This window comes from Aptenodytes patagonicus, chromosome 4 (genome assembly GCF_965638725.1).
Source record: "Aptenodytes patagonicus chromosome 4, bAptPat1.pri.cur, whole genome shotgun sequence".
Taxonomy (NCBI): Eukaryota; Metazoa; Chordata; class Aves; order Sphenisciformes; family Spheniscidae; genus Aptenodytes; species Aptenodytes patagonicus.
Genome location: NC_134952.1, coordinates 5,392,174 through 5,407,592, shown reverse-complemented (window position 1 = coordinate 5,407,592; position 15,419 = coordinate 5,392,174).

The following is a 15,419-nucleotide window of genomic DNA, read 5'->3' as shown; positions in this document are numbered from 1 at the left end:
TACAAAGTTTTTTTTCTTACAGTTTTCTAAACTTGCACTAGTTTAAGCTGTCTTGAGCAGAAGGTGTTTTATGGTCAGTTTTAAAATCAGGTTATTTTTTTCCCATTTATACTTTGAGAGTATTGTTAAAAATATAACATTTTAACATGTATTTGGTCATTGTTCATAAAAATTTAGTTTTATGCATAGAGTGTGTATCGAGCTGCACTTCAAGGAAAATTGTAATAATACTGTCTCACATACAGAAATAATAGAAAGATGGAAATGGGATTGAAGTAGAAGCAATCAAGCAGAACAAATATCTTTCAATGTGTATATTCAGACAAAAAGTAATGAGTTCAGCTAACTGGTCTTCTTTAGGGTCAGTCCAAGTTTCTTCAGGGAGAAGTGATCCCCCTGATACAATTTCAATAACTGTTAAATAAAGTGATATGGCAAATATGAAACAAGTTAACATCTTTGATGTATAAGAGGCGATTACCTTTTTTAAAAAACCCACACGTAATATATGCTTTTTGGCATTTTTCCATCCTTTAGGGTTTTCAGTTAATATTTTTTGTTATGTCACTGATGTCCCATAAAATGTCATAATATTATTGATCTGATGTCAGGTCAATGGCATAAGAAAGCTTTGGAATGACAACTTGAGTAGAGGGATTGTTAAATTTAAACTGATATATTTGCCTTCCTGTCAAAACAGTGCATGATCCTTCAGCTCATCCAGCCACCTGCCTGACTGAACCAAGCTGATTTCAAAAGGCAATTCATCAATCAATATTTTTGGAAACAAGCTATATTGTTCCTTTGAGGGTTTTGGTTTTGTTTTCTCCCTGTCACTCCCTTCAAATCTAAATATCACATTATAAGGATACTTATTTCACCTTAACATTGCCTTTGAGCATAAAAAGTGCATGTTGACACTCTTAATCTGTAGGTCAATTCACCAGCAAATAAACTGAATAGCTAAAGCTGCTAAGATTCCATTTGCTTAGAGATTGCATTACATTTCTCCCCACTGTATCAGTTTGTGAGAAATTAATCACATTTACATGATTATAGAATCATAGAATAGTTTGGGTTGGAAGGGACCTCTAAAGGTCATGTAGTCCAACCCCCCTGCCGTGGGCAGGGACATCTTCAGCTAGATCAGGTTGCTCAGAGCCCCGTCCAACCTGACCTTGAAGGCTTGTGATCATCTAGAACTGTTCTGCATGGCACAGGTCTCTGTTCTCTTTGTTTCTCTGTTCTGCTCCCACCAAAATCTATTTTCTCAGACCTGTTCGATTCTTCTATATACTCCGTCCACTTTTGGGAAAGTCATCCTCAGTGGCCTTTCTAATCAATGGTGGAAAAAAGGTGCTTGTTTCTGCTGCCCATGCAGATATCAGGTGTCATATGCCCGTATCTATTTCCAGTGTCTGGTGCTGTATGAGATGCCATAAGATATCTAATACATCAGCCTACAATATGACATGGAGCACACAGGAGGCTTGTACGCTTCTGGAGTGGCTATCTCCACCTCACATGGACACCATGTGAGATTCCATAAAGTATTTCAAATGGTGGTAATTCTTAATCAACAGGAAAATGAATCAAACCTAAATAATTAGGGCATGATTTCCTTCACTTCCTTTTGATATGTTTTTCAGGATAAAAACCTAAAATAGACACTTTGTTAGATGAATTGTTCCCTGTTTTACTCCCTTGGTTAGAAAGGCAGTTTAAGATGGCCTTCTCAGGAAGTAGATGTCTGTTCTTTAGACGTTTATATTCGGTCAAGAAGAACCTGACCCCTCTTACCTTCTGTGGGTGCTTTTCACATGGCTTTTGTATGGGTGCAGGTAGTCAGATGCTTTTTTTTTTCTTTGTTAATAAACTCTTGCATCAGCCAATAATGTACTAGCCAAGAAAGCAGAGTTCATTTCCAATTTTTCTTTTGTCTTCAAGTGTCATCACAGAAAAAAGAATAAAAAATAAATGTCTTCATTTTGACATTTTGAACTGAAGCATTTTCATTAGTGTTTCAAAATGGTTTTGTCTGAAAATGTATTGACATTAATTTTTAAAAGATATCCAAAGGAGAGAAAATATTTAACTTCAATTGGAAAAAAAAAAAAAATTGTTCAAACTTACTTTCCATTTGCTAAGAAAACAAAGGAAAAAATCAACAGATTCACTCCTATTTTGCTTAATTTTTCAAGACAGCTAGTAAAAAAAAAAAAAATTATACATACTTTTCATACGCCTGAACATCAAGAGAAACTCTGCTCTTTCCCAAGCTCTGCCTGCTCCTCTATAGCTCAGCACAATCTTCTTTGAGACAGTCTACCTCATTACTTTTGGATGTATTTCTTTCACCAAGGCATCTAAACTGTCTTTAAGAACCAGCTCACCTTGTTAAAAAGCTACACAAATAACTTTTCCAGAGAACAACCACCATATTTCAGGCTTGAGTCCATTGTACTCTTTGAAGTGCAGAAAATAGCTACCAGACTTGTGAGCAGTTGAATTTACGATTCCTTGTTTCTGTGAAACTCCACCTGGCATATTTTCTTGTGTCTAATAATGTGGTTGAGCTTCAGGTTTTCCCATTACCTTGCTGTCAAAGTGATCCAGAAATTTAGGGGTAGAATAAGTTTCGTATGCTTAGGAAACCTGACTAAAAACCCTTCATTATGTTAAGTAAAGGCATAGAAATGGCATTAAATATTTGAGGGTCTGGGGATTGTCCAGAGTGAGAATACTGAGGCATCTTCTGAGATTACCTTTTTTAATTCCTTCATTTCCAAATGGGATAGTAAATAAAGGTCTCTAAGACTGTACTGATTCTAAGTATTTTGTTCATAACTCGAGATGAATGGGAAGAAAATGCCTACTTCCAGACAGCGACAATTTTGAATACATGCAAGGCCAATGCAGGAACCAGTTCTAACAAGAGGCTTCACAGAAAAAGGTTACCCTGTGCCAGCCGCTCCCTGTTACCTGTGGGCATGCATGAGAGATGAGAAAGCAGTAAGCTACCTTGCATACCCCATAGAGTAAGACTGAATATTCGTATTTACCAGAGAGCCGCTGGCACAGTAAGTTGTTCTTCTGTCACAGAGGCTGCTGCTATCTGCTCCCATGTGCGCCCCCACATTTGTCCTGTGTTGCAGATGATACAACACAGTGACTTCCATTTCTGGGTGAGGAAGCGGGTGGCAGCTTGGATGATACTGGACAGGTTATGTAGTAGTCAAGTGAGAAGCTGGTATTGTGGGGCTTTTGATAGGACTGGGCAGAAATCTGCATGAATTCTGGAAGAGAATTAACTCTTCTCTGTACTTGCAACTACCTTTTAACTTCCAAAGCTGTAAATTAAAGTTTCCAAGTCTTATTTCTGAAGAAATACTTGACGGAGTGCCAGAATTTAGACTTGCATCCAGCACCACCTAATCTCTCCTATATGAGAATCAGAAAAGTTTATATCTTAGCAAGGTATATGTTATATTTCTGGTTGAAAGAGATCTTGCTGTTATTTATAACATTGAACCCCTAGAACAAAAATAGACCCAATAAATCACTTATACTAAACCAAATAAATCACTTATATAAAACTCCTTTGATGGTTTATATAAGATCTTTTCCTTAATTTCTAACTCTAAAACTAGACCCACATGTACCTTTATTCTTTTATTTTGTTTCTTGTCTTCCCCAGTCACTCCCTGTTTTCATGACATATTTTCTAAGGGCTTATGATGACAGGCACTTATAGCAAGAGTATTGCCCATCCAAGAAAACAAAGCCTAGCTGAATTCTCCTACAGAGTCCCTCTGCATGTGGTCATAGTCCTAGTGGCAGTAAAATAAAAAAGGAAAGTAGAGAACAGCAATTAGAAATGTAGTGAAAAATCTTGAGACAACACTAAGACTTCAGTTTTCAAACAGAACCAACTACTATAAACTACAAATATCAGCGGAGCAAACGTGAGTGCATGCATTTGGAAAAAAAAAAAAACAACCCAACAAACCATCCCTGGAATAAAGAGGACCAGGGTCAAAATAAGAGGGAAAGAAAGGGGGAGATGGATGGTGTTTGCCAGGATAGGAAAACAGTGAGGTTTAATTAACTGTGCAGGAGGATTGCTTCACCCAAGAGATGGGACAAAATAAACCTGAAGCATAGGAGACCCTGTATTTTGTATAACTAGCAGAGCTGAATAGGAGTCTTCCTAACCCAGCAATGTGAAGCCCTTTCTGTGTCAGGAGCTCTGGGAAGCAGGTCCCATGACTATCAGGAAGGACCAGGACTGGGACATGCAGCTGACAGAGAGGGGCTCTGAAACAGTGATACAGAGTGAAAGGGACTTTGCGGTCAAGGCTGAGTGGGCAGACTTCTAGAGAGAGAGGGAGGATTTGCCTGACAAGTGAAGAAAGGTGGATGCCATACCAGAAGAGGGGGCAGAAACAACAGGAAGAATGGCTGGAAGAAGGTTTCAGGAGGAGTTTCAGGCTGTGGTGTCAGTTGGCAGCTCAGTCCAGTCACCTCCACTACAGCCTAGTCCACAACCCAAACCCTCCCAGTCAGATGCTTTGCTGTCTCTACTCCTGGCATGATCTTGTTCTGAACAGTAAATCCTCACCTGAGGCACCTTTCCCAATAAACATGTTGTAGCAGAGAATTAATTTGTAGAAAATTATGTGACATGTAACAACTCAGCCTTAAAATAAGTTCCATTGCCATTTTAATAGGAAAATGGAAATGGTTGCATCAAGTCAGATCAAAGATCCACCAAGTCCACTGTCCTGTCTCTGACAGCAGACAGTAGTGGATGTGTAGGAAAAGCAGATCCCTTCATTTGGTGAGTTAAGTGCACAACAGAGCTTCATTCAGTTGCCCACACATAGACGTACATTGTTTTTTAAGATTGCTGCTTGGCCCTCAACTGCCACTACAGAAAGCACAAGCACGTGGGAGCATGGGTCTGGATCATATCACCCCTGAAGATATCTGACATAGTCTGTGGCGGCTCAAACACTGTAGGTACCTATGTATGGGAATTCAATTGAGACACCAAGCTCTTTTAATTCTGTTGACGAGATCTTCACTGACTGCCGTGAGGAGCTTAGACAGATGGTTCAGGTGTAGACCTCCACAGAGTATAAGAAACGAGTCAGATCAGATGAAGCCCATGTATGTGTGAGCATTTTATTCACTGCCTTTCAGTATTATCTAGTGGCTTCTGTGTCATGCAGAGGCTGCAATGCCATCCTTTTATGCCAGGGAACCTCACATGTCATCATCAACTCTGACACAATTGAGTTAACATGACTTAATGAGTTACGACTCGTCAACTGGACTGCGGTAATTGACTGAGTGCATGCTCTTAGCACAGAGAAAACAAGTTAAATGCATTAGCCTAAGAGTTAGTGACAGAGCTTTAAGCTTACATATCTTCCTTTGCATTTGTGAAAGGACAAAAATGTGCAGAAAGGTGAGCTACTACGGCTCACCTGATGAGCAGCCGCTCATTAAGCCACAGTAGCTCACTTCTACATCTGAACCATAGCTCACGCTTTCAGGGGAGTACATTCATTTAACTCTTTAAACTGAATGAATCTTTGAAAATTTATGCAAAATGGGGGTCTGGCCCTTTGCATCTTCCTGATGTGGAGAATGTCCCCTTGTGCACTGTACTCTCAGGAATAAAGAAGTGATTTACATATTTGCAGGAATAAGGTTTTGGAGTACATTTTTGAAAGAACGAAGGTCAAATTGCTTGGATGGTTCCTATAAACATTAGAGTTATATTTAAAAAAAAAACCTTCAAAGTTGTTAAACCAGGACACTTCCCTTCTATTCCTTCCATGTAAATATGATTGGCTTGGGTAAACCAAATGTAAATATTAAAGGCTAAGGAATCTTTACAGAGATGAGCTTGGTGCTTTTGTATTTGAAGCTTATGGCAAGGCAAATACAGAGTTCTAGGTCCTGTTGTACGCTAGGTTTTTTTCCCCTGTGTTTTTCTTGGCATCCTCCCTCCCCCCCCCCCCCCCCCCCCCCCCCCCCCTTAAGTTTTGGGGAATAACCAAGTCCTGCAATGCAGAATTACATTTTAGGTAGCAGGAACATGTATCTGGTCCTGTTATTAGGTTTCACAGGAATGGACTGCAGTTACAGAGATCCTCTAAAACACTTAAAGTCAAAGGACAGGATGCTTAGAGCAAGTTCTGCCTTTCACTGATCACTACTTATTTTAACCTTCTTACCATCACCCTCATCTTTGTAACCCTTTCAGATCAAGCTGATAGCAATAACTTCTGGGATCTCTGGTGTTCATCATTTCTAGTGGTCTGACCATTACTTGTGACAGTCTGCCATTGTCTTCTAAGGAGCTTGGAGAAGATCTGTGTTGTGAGAGCCAGCCAGAGGATGGAAAGGCCATTTTTGGGGCTGTTTGAGGGGTAAGGAGATGTGCTCTTGAAAAGGGATTGGAAAATAACGCATGAAAATTACAACCTGTGCTTCTGAAATGGTATAAACAGAACCGTATCGTTGAATGGCTTCCCAGGCTGAAGCTCCAGACAGTGCTGCTGTCATTCCATCCCACCCCAGCTGCTTCCAGGCTAATTCAGACACCCATCCATGCAAACGGGCTGCAGCCAGGCTCTTTGTTGCTTTTGCAGAGCTGTCGTTAATTTATTTGTGCTCACAGCCTCCTGTTAATGCCATGGTCCCTTCCACAGCTCTTTGGAATGTGACTCTCAGAGAGACAGTCACTGGCTTGGTAATGTCCACTTGCTCTACAGGACAAGTTCCCACTTGGAGTTTATGACAGCTGAGTTTTTTTGCAGCAGCAGGCTTCTCTGTGTGGCCACATGCTGTTTTGCTGTGTGCCAAAGCTGTGCAAGGGCTGGAATCTGATGGAGCAGAGGGAACTGCCAGAGGACCAGCCTCTCCTTTTAATGTTTGCGACAAAAGGGTTTAGAGCACAATGAACTGCTTATAGGAAATGGCAACAGAAACAAGTAAATTCCTTCCTAAGGTATCTTTTTCTGTTATACGGTCTTTATTATTAGAGAAAGACAGGAGTGGTTACAGAGCTGTCACAAATTAGAGATGATCCGTCTTTCAAAACTTTCCAGTTTTGAGTGTCATCAGATATATGAGAATTCAAAGGACATATTATGCTGCAAATTATTGCTATTAATAGGAAAAAGAAGAAAAATACACAGAAATTTACCTGCTTTGCATGTGATATGATAATCTCATATTATGAGCTCTGTAGGATATGCCTTGGTAGATGGTTCCTGTGATGTGCTCTGGGACTATCCTGATGCCAATCCCAGATGCTTGTGGGGAAAACATGGTAAAAGCTATGGAAACAAGCTGACCACAGGGAAATGTTCCTCCACCTACTTGTCAGGCAGAAATTTGCTTGCAAGCTGGAATGTGAGAGTTTACATCCCTTTTAAAATGCTTTAGACTCCTTATTATAAACACTGACATTCATCTTTTTCCAAATAAATGTTCAGTTTCTTTATTTTAGCTTGGGGGATTCTAATGTTTTCAGGTTTCTTAACACAATATTTTAAAAGGGCAGGAGGAAAACAGGAGGTCAAAAGACAATAATGACAGGAGTATTTAATAAACATTCTTACTCATGGACTATTGCTTATAGTTTTTAAGATCATACAGATATTTTCTAATACTGCAATGTATACCATCTAAGATTTGTTTATAGCACAGTTATGTTAAAAATAATTTTAAGTTCTAGTTTATTTACAAAGCATCACCTTGCAGAAATCCATTGACCAGCACAGAAGAATGTATTACAGGAGAAACATGCTGCTATACTCGGAAAATGGCAATGCATGTATGTTTAGAATGTATGCTGGGGGTAGTATTTGTTTTGGAGAATTACTTCTAGATATTGAGGTCTTCAGTGTGTGTGTGTGTAGACCATTTGCATTTTTCAGCCAACATTTCTGAGTTAATGAGTATTGAACATTTTTTTTTTTTATGTTTATGGAAATATATATGTGTATGTCTGTGTATGTGTACATAATTTTTCTATAAAAAAAAAATCCTATTGGAAAATACAAGTTTTGACCAGCACTAATAGAATTAAGTTTTAGAAACAGGAGATTTCCCTGCAGTACCATGAAGTCAAAGACAAGAGAGTAATGTTTCATGTAGCATTATAAAATAAGCAAATAATCAGGTTGGTCTTGATTAAGATTACAAAGGAATGAGACAGTTGAAACCTCATCAATAGGAAACAAAGACTGAACATACAGCCAAGAGTTGTTTCCTGGGTTGGATAGTTCAATAGACCAATACCATATGGAATGGAATAATCCAAATAGAGTACCACACTCTTTTAAACATTAACTGTCAGTGCTTAACATCCTGTAATTTCTTTTCGTAAGAAATGCCTGCAACAAAATGAACTATTAAAATACACCAACCGTTGAGCGCAGTCCACCTCTGCCAGACTGACACAAGGTTAGATGAGTTATTTGGGTATTGTGTCAGTATGAAGCACTCGAATAAACCACAAATAGAGAGACTGATGCTTGTGAGAAATAGATTAATTGAAAATGCCAGTTAAAACGAATTATTGAAATACTGAATCTGAATGAAGATGGGAAGAAATAGTTGGAAAGGGTGAATATTTCCCCTTATTGTAGCTGAAATGGGAAAAGGAAATAAACATAACACAGGAAAGTCTGGACACATGCTGGGGTCCTGTATGAAGGGTTATTGTAGAGCAGGAAAAAGTACAGCATTTCTTTAAGGAATCGGTATTTCCTTCACTATTGGTATCTGTCCTGAATCATGCCTATACAGCGTGCAGGTTTTGTGTGGAGACATGCATAGAAACTGGGCTACTATGCTCAGTAATGCAAGATTCATAAGGGCAGAGAGAGAGAGAGAGGGAAAAAGCAGCTTGATTTTGTAGCCCAGTGATACAGTCACTCACATGAGGGTTTAGTCTATGTTCCTGATGTTGTTCACATGTTTTATTCAAAGATTATTTAATTCAGCTTTGGTAACAAAGTTTGACATTGCCATCCCCAGAAAGGGAGCACTAGCCATGAGGCTCCAGAGTTATACAGGTTTTGTTTGGAAACTGTCTATCTTCTCTCCTTTAATTTTGTTTTTTTCATAGCACTGCGGTACAGGAGGGATGAAACGTGTCTTTGGCCCAGCCTGGTGCCTGTGCAGGCAATTGGTGCACTCTCCTTGCTAGGAGAAGATGTGCATTGAAATGTATTCATCCTCAGGGAAATCCTCAACTCAGTGTCCTGGGATTTCTATCCACTGGGTTGGCGCAGGGAGGCGGTGGCACCATCCCTGCCTGGCTTTGAGAGAAAAGAGGGAGCCAGTCACTCCTGTGCCAAAGGGAGATCACTCTTCTTCCAAAAGGAGATTTAGTTCCCTGAGTCTAGGGAGGGATTCAGACTGGAAATGCTCATGCCAGTACCACATGGGTGTTAACTCAAAGCAATCCTCACTTAATCAGTAGGTGCGTTTATCAATTAATATAGGTGCTGTTACGGATTTCATCCTTCAGTCCCAAATCTGTCTAACGTTATGTTGGCCCCTCTGCACCATTTTCCAGAAATCCTAATATGCCTTTGTGTCCTTGTCATCAGAAGTATTGGTCTTCCTCTAGGATGAAGTATTTTTAAACAGGCCCATCCAGCTAGATGGCACGCCAACAGTCTTTGCAAAGTGTCATGCAAGGAACAAAACCAAATTGAACCAAAACAAAACTGTGCCCACTGTTGCGTTGACATATCCACCGACATGAATCTTGTGTGCAGAAGCATCACAGATGATACTCACAGACCAGCTGTATCCCAGCACAATCCCACATTTCTGGTTAACGCAGCCCATGAGTCTGCAGTCATCCTTTTTGCTTCTCAGCCGCCGGCTCTGCTGGCAGTAGAGTGGTGCTGAATGATTCAGCAGCAGGAGCACAGGGTTGATTTAAAGCCCAGGTACAATACAACATGCATAAGCACACTGCAGTAAGGCAATTTATTCCCTTTGAGCTATTACAATTCTTGTCTTACCTTGTCTTCTTTTAAACAAACTTTGCAGTCTTCATCTCAGCAAACTCAAAGGTGTACAGATTACTATTCAGTAATCAGCATTCTGAATTAGATTAGACAATAAGAACAACAAAACCAAATCTAGTTTAGGGAGTATAAAATCCAAGCACATTTTAAGCAGTAACTACATTACAGACTCTGTTAGCTCATTCCTTTGTGAAAGGAAAAGTCACTTTCCAAATTGTTACAAAAATACCTCTCCATTTATTTATCCATCTGAGAACGAGTAGAACTACTGTTATCAATGCTAAGCTGTAATGGAACTATTCAGCTTATTTACCCTGTATCCTCCAGCCCTGAAAGGCATTCAGGTTATAAGATTTTGGGTCAGAGGAAAACTCAGCTGACATAAATCTACCTGGCTCCACTGACTTTTGGTGCTGTGGATGCATCTGAATCACACACAGTAGATGAGCAGGACCCCAGATGCTGTTAAATGACACGTGCCATTAAATTCCATAAAGGATCAAGGACTTTTGCTTTGTTCTGGAAAGAAAGTCAAACTCCAGATTCAGGTCAAAAAAAATGGGAAAGAATGGGAAAAGACTTAAAAAAGAAATTAAACAAATAAATAGAAAATCAGCTTTTTTGATTTAATGTAAATGGAAGTTGTTACTCCCTGATGGTTGATAGGTAGAAAATAACAACTCAGGAAATAACCTTAGGAAGGAAGAAGCTCCAATTTTTTAAAGCTGGGTTAATGGGGGGGCCTGTAAAGCCACCATCTTCACTGTATCAGCTCTGCAGACCCCATAAAGGGATTGGCCGTCCGAGGCTGACATTCCAGTACTTCACATTTCTTCTAAATGCATTTTCAAAGCAAGTTTAAAAACAGCAGGACAATATTTTTAAGGTTTAGCGACTGTAGTTTTTGGGAAACTGATCTTATTGAACATATCTATATAATTTTCCATATTAGAATAACGACACAAATGAGTAAGTTCTTCTCCCTGAAAATGAGAATAAATGAAAGCTGAATGGAACACACTTATTACAAAGATTATTTGCTAAGGCAGCACAGAGACAGGATTTACAGTTACATGCTGAAAATAAGGATCCTTTCAAACTTATTCCCTTTGTTACCAAACTGAATTAAAGATCAAATCCTCAGCTGGTGCACATTAACATAACTTCAGCAGCCCACTGCTTTATGAAATACTATAGTGTATTGCATAGTTTGTATCTGTGCTTTCTACTGATCGCTCGTGCTTGCTTACTTTTTTGTCTGAAAGGAGTATGGCTTTTCTATAAACAGCATCTGAGAATCAAGACTATGTTCACCCAGTCCTTAGTTTACTTAAGGAAAAGTCCGGCTTGTCAGGTATCTGCCTTTCCTACTGACATCATACACGTCAGTCAACAAAGACTCCTCCTGTTGCTGAATAGGAGCTTGTTAATAAGCATATGTGAAGAACAGAAACTTGGAGAAGAGGCTAAATAAAAGCCATCCTCCAGACCCCAAAAACCACAGTTGGCTTAATCGGTCTTTGGTTCAGCTTGTTTCTCTGCAGCATTTGCAACAATTCTTTGCAGTGAGAATAGGACCAAGTGAAAATACTATTGCAAGTCTTGAGTCTCTGTTAGGATTCCCTAGGTGAATTTTCTTCTAATAATGAAAAAACTGTGAGCTTGATATTAAGATCTCACTGAGCATGACTCCAAACAGCACCCTGTCTCTGTGCTGATTCAAACTCAAAATTTGGTTAAAATAACATCCTATAAAATGAGCTGTGTTGCAAGGATAGGAAACATCAGCGTTCGTACTTATCTTCTAGTGTGTGTAAAACCTATTAAGACCAAAATAAATATTTATGCATTGAAGCTAAACAAATTTTAAACACTTTCATAGAGATATGTGGATGGAAGGAATCTTCACTGGTCAGCTAATCATTCCTGCTGTTCCACTGAAAAGATGTTTGTCTGAAGTCCTGAACTGATCTTTAAAAGTTAATTAACATTTTCCCCAACCTTTACATTTTTTGCATCTTTTAATCAGTTAAGTTGTTTCATGGAAATAGAATTTGGAGCCTTTTTAACAAAGCTCCTTCAAGAGGATGAAAAGAATTATTAAGGTGTGTGCATACATCCATACATGTATATATCCCTCTAATAAATTATATTTTTTTATTGATAAACCAGAAAAAGAAAAACTTCAAGTCGGGCTGAAGAGACAACTTAGAAAGATCTTCCAGCTCCTCTTGTAAGACTTTCTACTTCCTGTTCTCATTCATTATGATTTAACACTAGTTATTTTGAATATATATTCTCAAACAAACTATCTATCCAGCTGGAGTTGTCATCCCCATTTAATTTTCATTTCAGAGCAGTGTCACTGTCAGCCATACTCTGGGTCAGCTCCAATACACTGAAAATGACAACTACAACAAGCAAAGCTGTCATGATCCAACAGGGACACTATCAATGATTCAATTTAAAAAAAACAGAAAGAATTTAATGGGCAGAAGGGATGTGGCAAACAGGGAGACTGTAGACTTTAAAAAAATAAAGTTTGTATCCACTGTACGGAAGTAAACTAATTAAAACAGCAAACATGCCTGAAAAGGAACAAATCACTTTGGACAGCTTGGCTAACAGTACAGTCTTACTCTATATACACTGTACATGTTAAAAAAAATGGTATTTTGAAGTATGGCAGCAGAGAATTAGAATTGAAAAATAGGGCAATAACATCAATATTATGCAATTACTGTGTGTCTGTGGTGGGGAAACCAGAGTCTGCAGAGAGTTAGGGGAGCCAAACTACACAAATGTAAAAAGTTTACAGATGTAATTTAATTCCTATGAAAAGTTGAAAGTTGAACGGCACAAGTACTGGAGACATATGTACACACACAAAAACAGAAAACTAATGGTTCTATATAAACTGTGAACAGAAAATAGGAAAGACTGGAAGAAGATGAGTAGATGAGGCACTTAGGGACATGGTTTAGTGGGTGGTGGTGTTGGGTCGACGGTTGGACTCGATGATCTTAGAGGTCTTTTCCAACCTCAATGATTCTATGATTCTATGATTCTATAAGAAATGTAAGGATTTATAGCTGATGGGAATATAATTTCCTCCGAACTTCAGGATGTAATATTTTTTCCAAAGAATTTCTGTACTGTTCAAAGGGGAAATAGAAGGTTCCCCTTATTCCTGCATCCACAATGGGTCTGTTCATTTCCATCCCTTTGTGATCATGAACAGCACAAGTTTGTCTCTAAAAGAGAATTCATTCAAAGTCTACTGATCAATGCTGTGGAGGTTGCAATTCACAACCTCTAAGGAAGAGATTGAGCAAAAATGTTAGTTACTAGTGAATTCTTCCTTCCTTGTTGCTGCTATGTCAGAATATGTTGTCAAGAATTACATAGAACTGTTTTTGTTGGTTTGGAAACAGATTTCTCAGATGATCTTTAGAAGTTGTGTTAAACTGCAGCCATGAATGTAGTATGAGATTTAAAACCAAATCCACTTCTGTCATGCATAGGAATAGAAAACTCCTCAAGTACTGGCACCAGAAGTAAAATAATAATTTTGTTTTTTCATCAGAAAAGAGAAATCTGAGGGAAAAGATGTCACAGAAATAAATACAAGTGTGTGTGTGTATATATATATATAAAATCATAGAATAGTTTGGGTTGGAAGGGACCTCTAAAGGCCATCTAGTCCAACCCCCCTGCCGCGGGCAGGGACATCTTCAACTAGATCAGGTTGCTCACAGCCCCGTCCAACCTGACCTGGAATGTTTCCAGGGATGGGGCATCCACCACCTCTCTGGGCAACCTGGGCCAGTGTTTCACCACCCTCAGTGTCAAAAATTTCTTCTTTATATCTCGTTTCAGTCTACCCCCCTTTAGTTTAAAGCCATTCCCCCTTGCCCTGTCGCAACAGGCCCTGCTCAAAAGTTTGCCATCATCTTTTTTATAAGCCCCCTTTAATATACAAATATATATATATTTCTTATATACAAAGATATATCTAAAAATGCATTAAAATAACTGCTGGGGTTTGGATGTTCAAATTCCATGAAGATTGTTTCCATCTAGAAGCTTTGATTCACCTATCCTAAATATCTAGACTCAAAAGGACAAGCATTGATTTTACTTCTGGTCTTCTCCACAACAGACCATGAGGTTAAAGATCGGTCAGAAATTGTATACGAAACCGTATTTTCTGGAAAAGAGTGTATTGGGTCTGGCTGAGATGGAGTTAACTTTCCCCATAGCAGCCCTCGTAGTGCTCTGCTTTGTATTGGTAGCTAGAAAGGTGTTGATAACACACCAGTGTTTTGGCTACTGCTGAGCAGTCCTCGCACAGCATCAAGGCTGTCCCTCCAACATTCCCCCCTCACCAGTAGGCTGGGGGTGGGCAAGACCTTGGGAGGGGACACAGCCAGGACAGCTGACCCAAACTGACCAAAGGGATATTCCATACCGTGTGACATCTGCTCAGCAATAAAAGCTAAGAGAAAGGAGAAGGTGTGTGTGGGGGCATTCTTTATTACGATGTTTGTCTTCCGGAGCAACCGCTATGTGTACTGAAGCCCTACTTCCTGGGAAGTGGCTGGACATTGCCTCCTGATGGGAAGTAGAGAATAAATCTTTTGTTTTCCTTTGCTTCCGCGTGCAGCCTTTGCTTTTGCTTTATTAAACTGCCTTTATCTTGACCCAGGAGTTTTTTTCCATCTTATTTTCTCTACCCCCCCATCCTGCTGAGGAGGGGAGTGATAGAGCGGCTTGGTGGACACCTGGCATCCAGCCAAGGTCAATCCAGCACAAGAGCCATTCAAAGAAATGGAAACATCTTTGAGAGTGAGAATTCTTAACCACCTAACATCAAGGAGCAAATTTTTGTGTACGCAGAAATCACTGGTTTTATGTAAGTACTTTTCACATATTCACATTGTAGAAGACATTGAATCAGCTGATAATTCCATAAGCAGTCTTGCGTAAAGAGAATGAAAATATTTTTTACCAATCTTCCCTTTTAAATAAAATTCATTTTTGGTATTTTTTTACGAATCAAAAAGATCTTTTAAAACTTTTTATACTCTTATTTTTAAATGAGAAAAAAAAATGGGGAAAAGAAGATGAAGGAGCAAAAAGGCAGACAAACTGACATCTGAATAAGTGGGAAAAATATACAAACATTTTCAAAATCAAATATGTTGGGGCTGTGAAAAGATTTTTGATTTTATTTTGTTAATAAAAAATTTGCTTTCTCCCTTACTTTTAACTAGCCATTAATGTGCATTCTGTGCAATGATTTCTTAAACTTGGGAGTTTTATACAAGACCTATATGAAACTCGGGG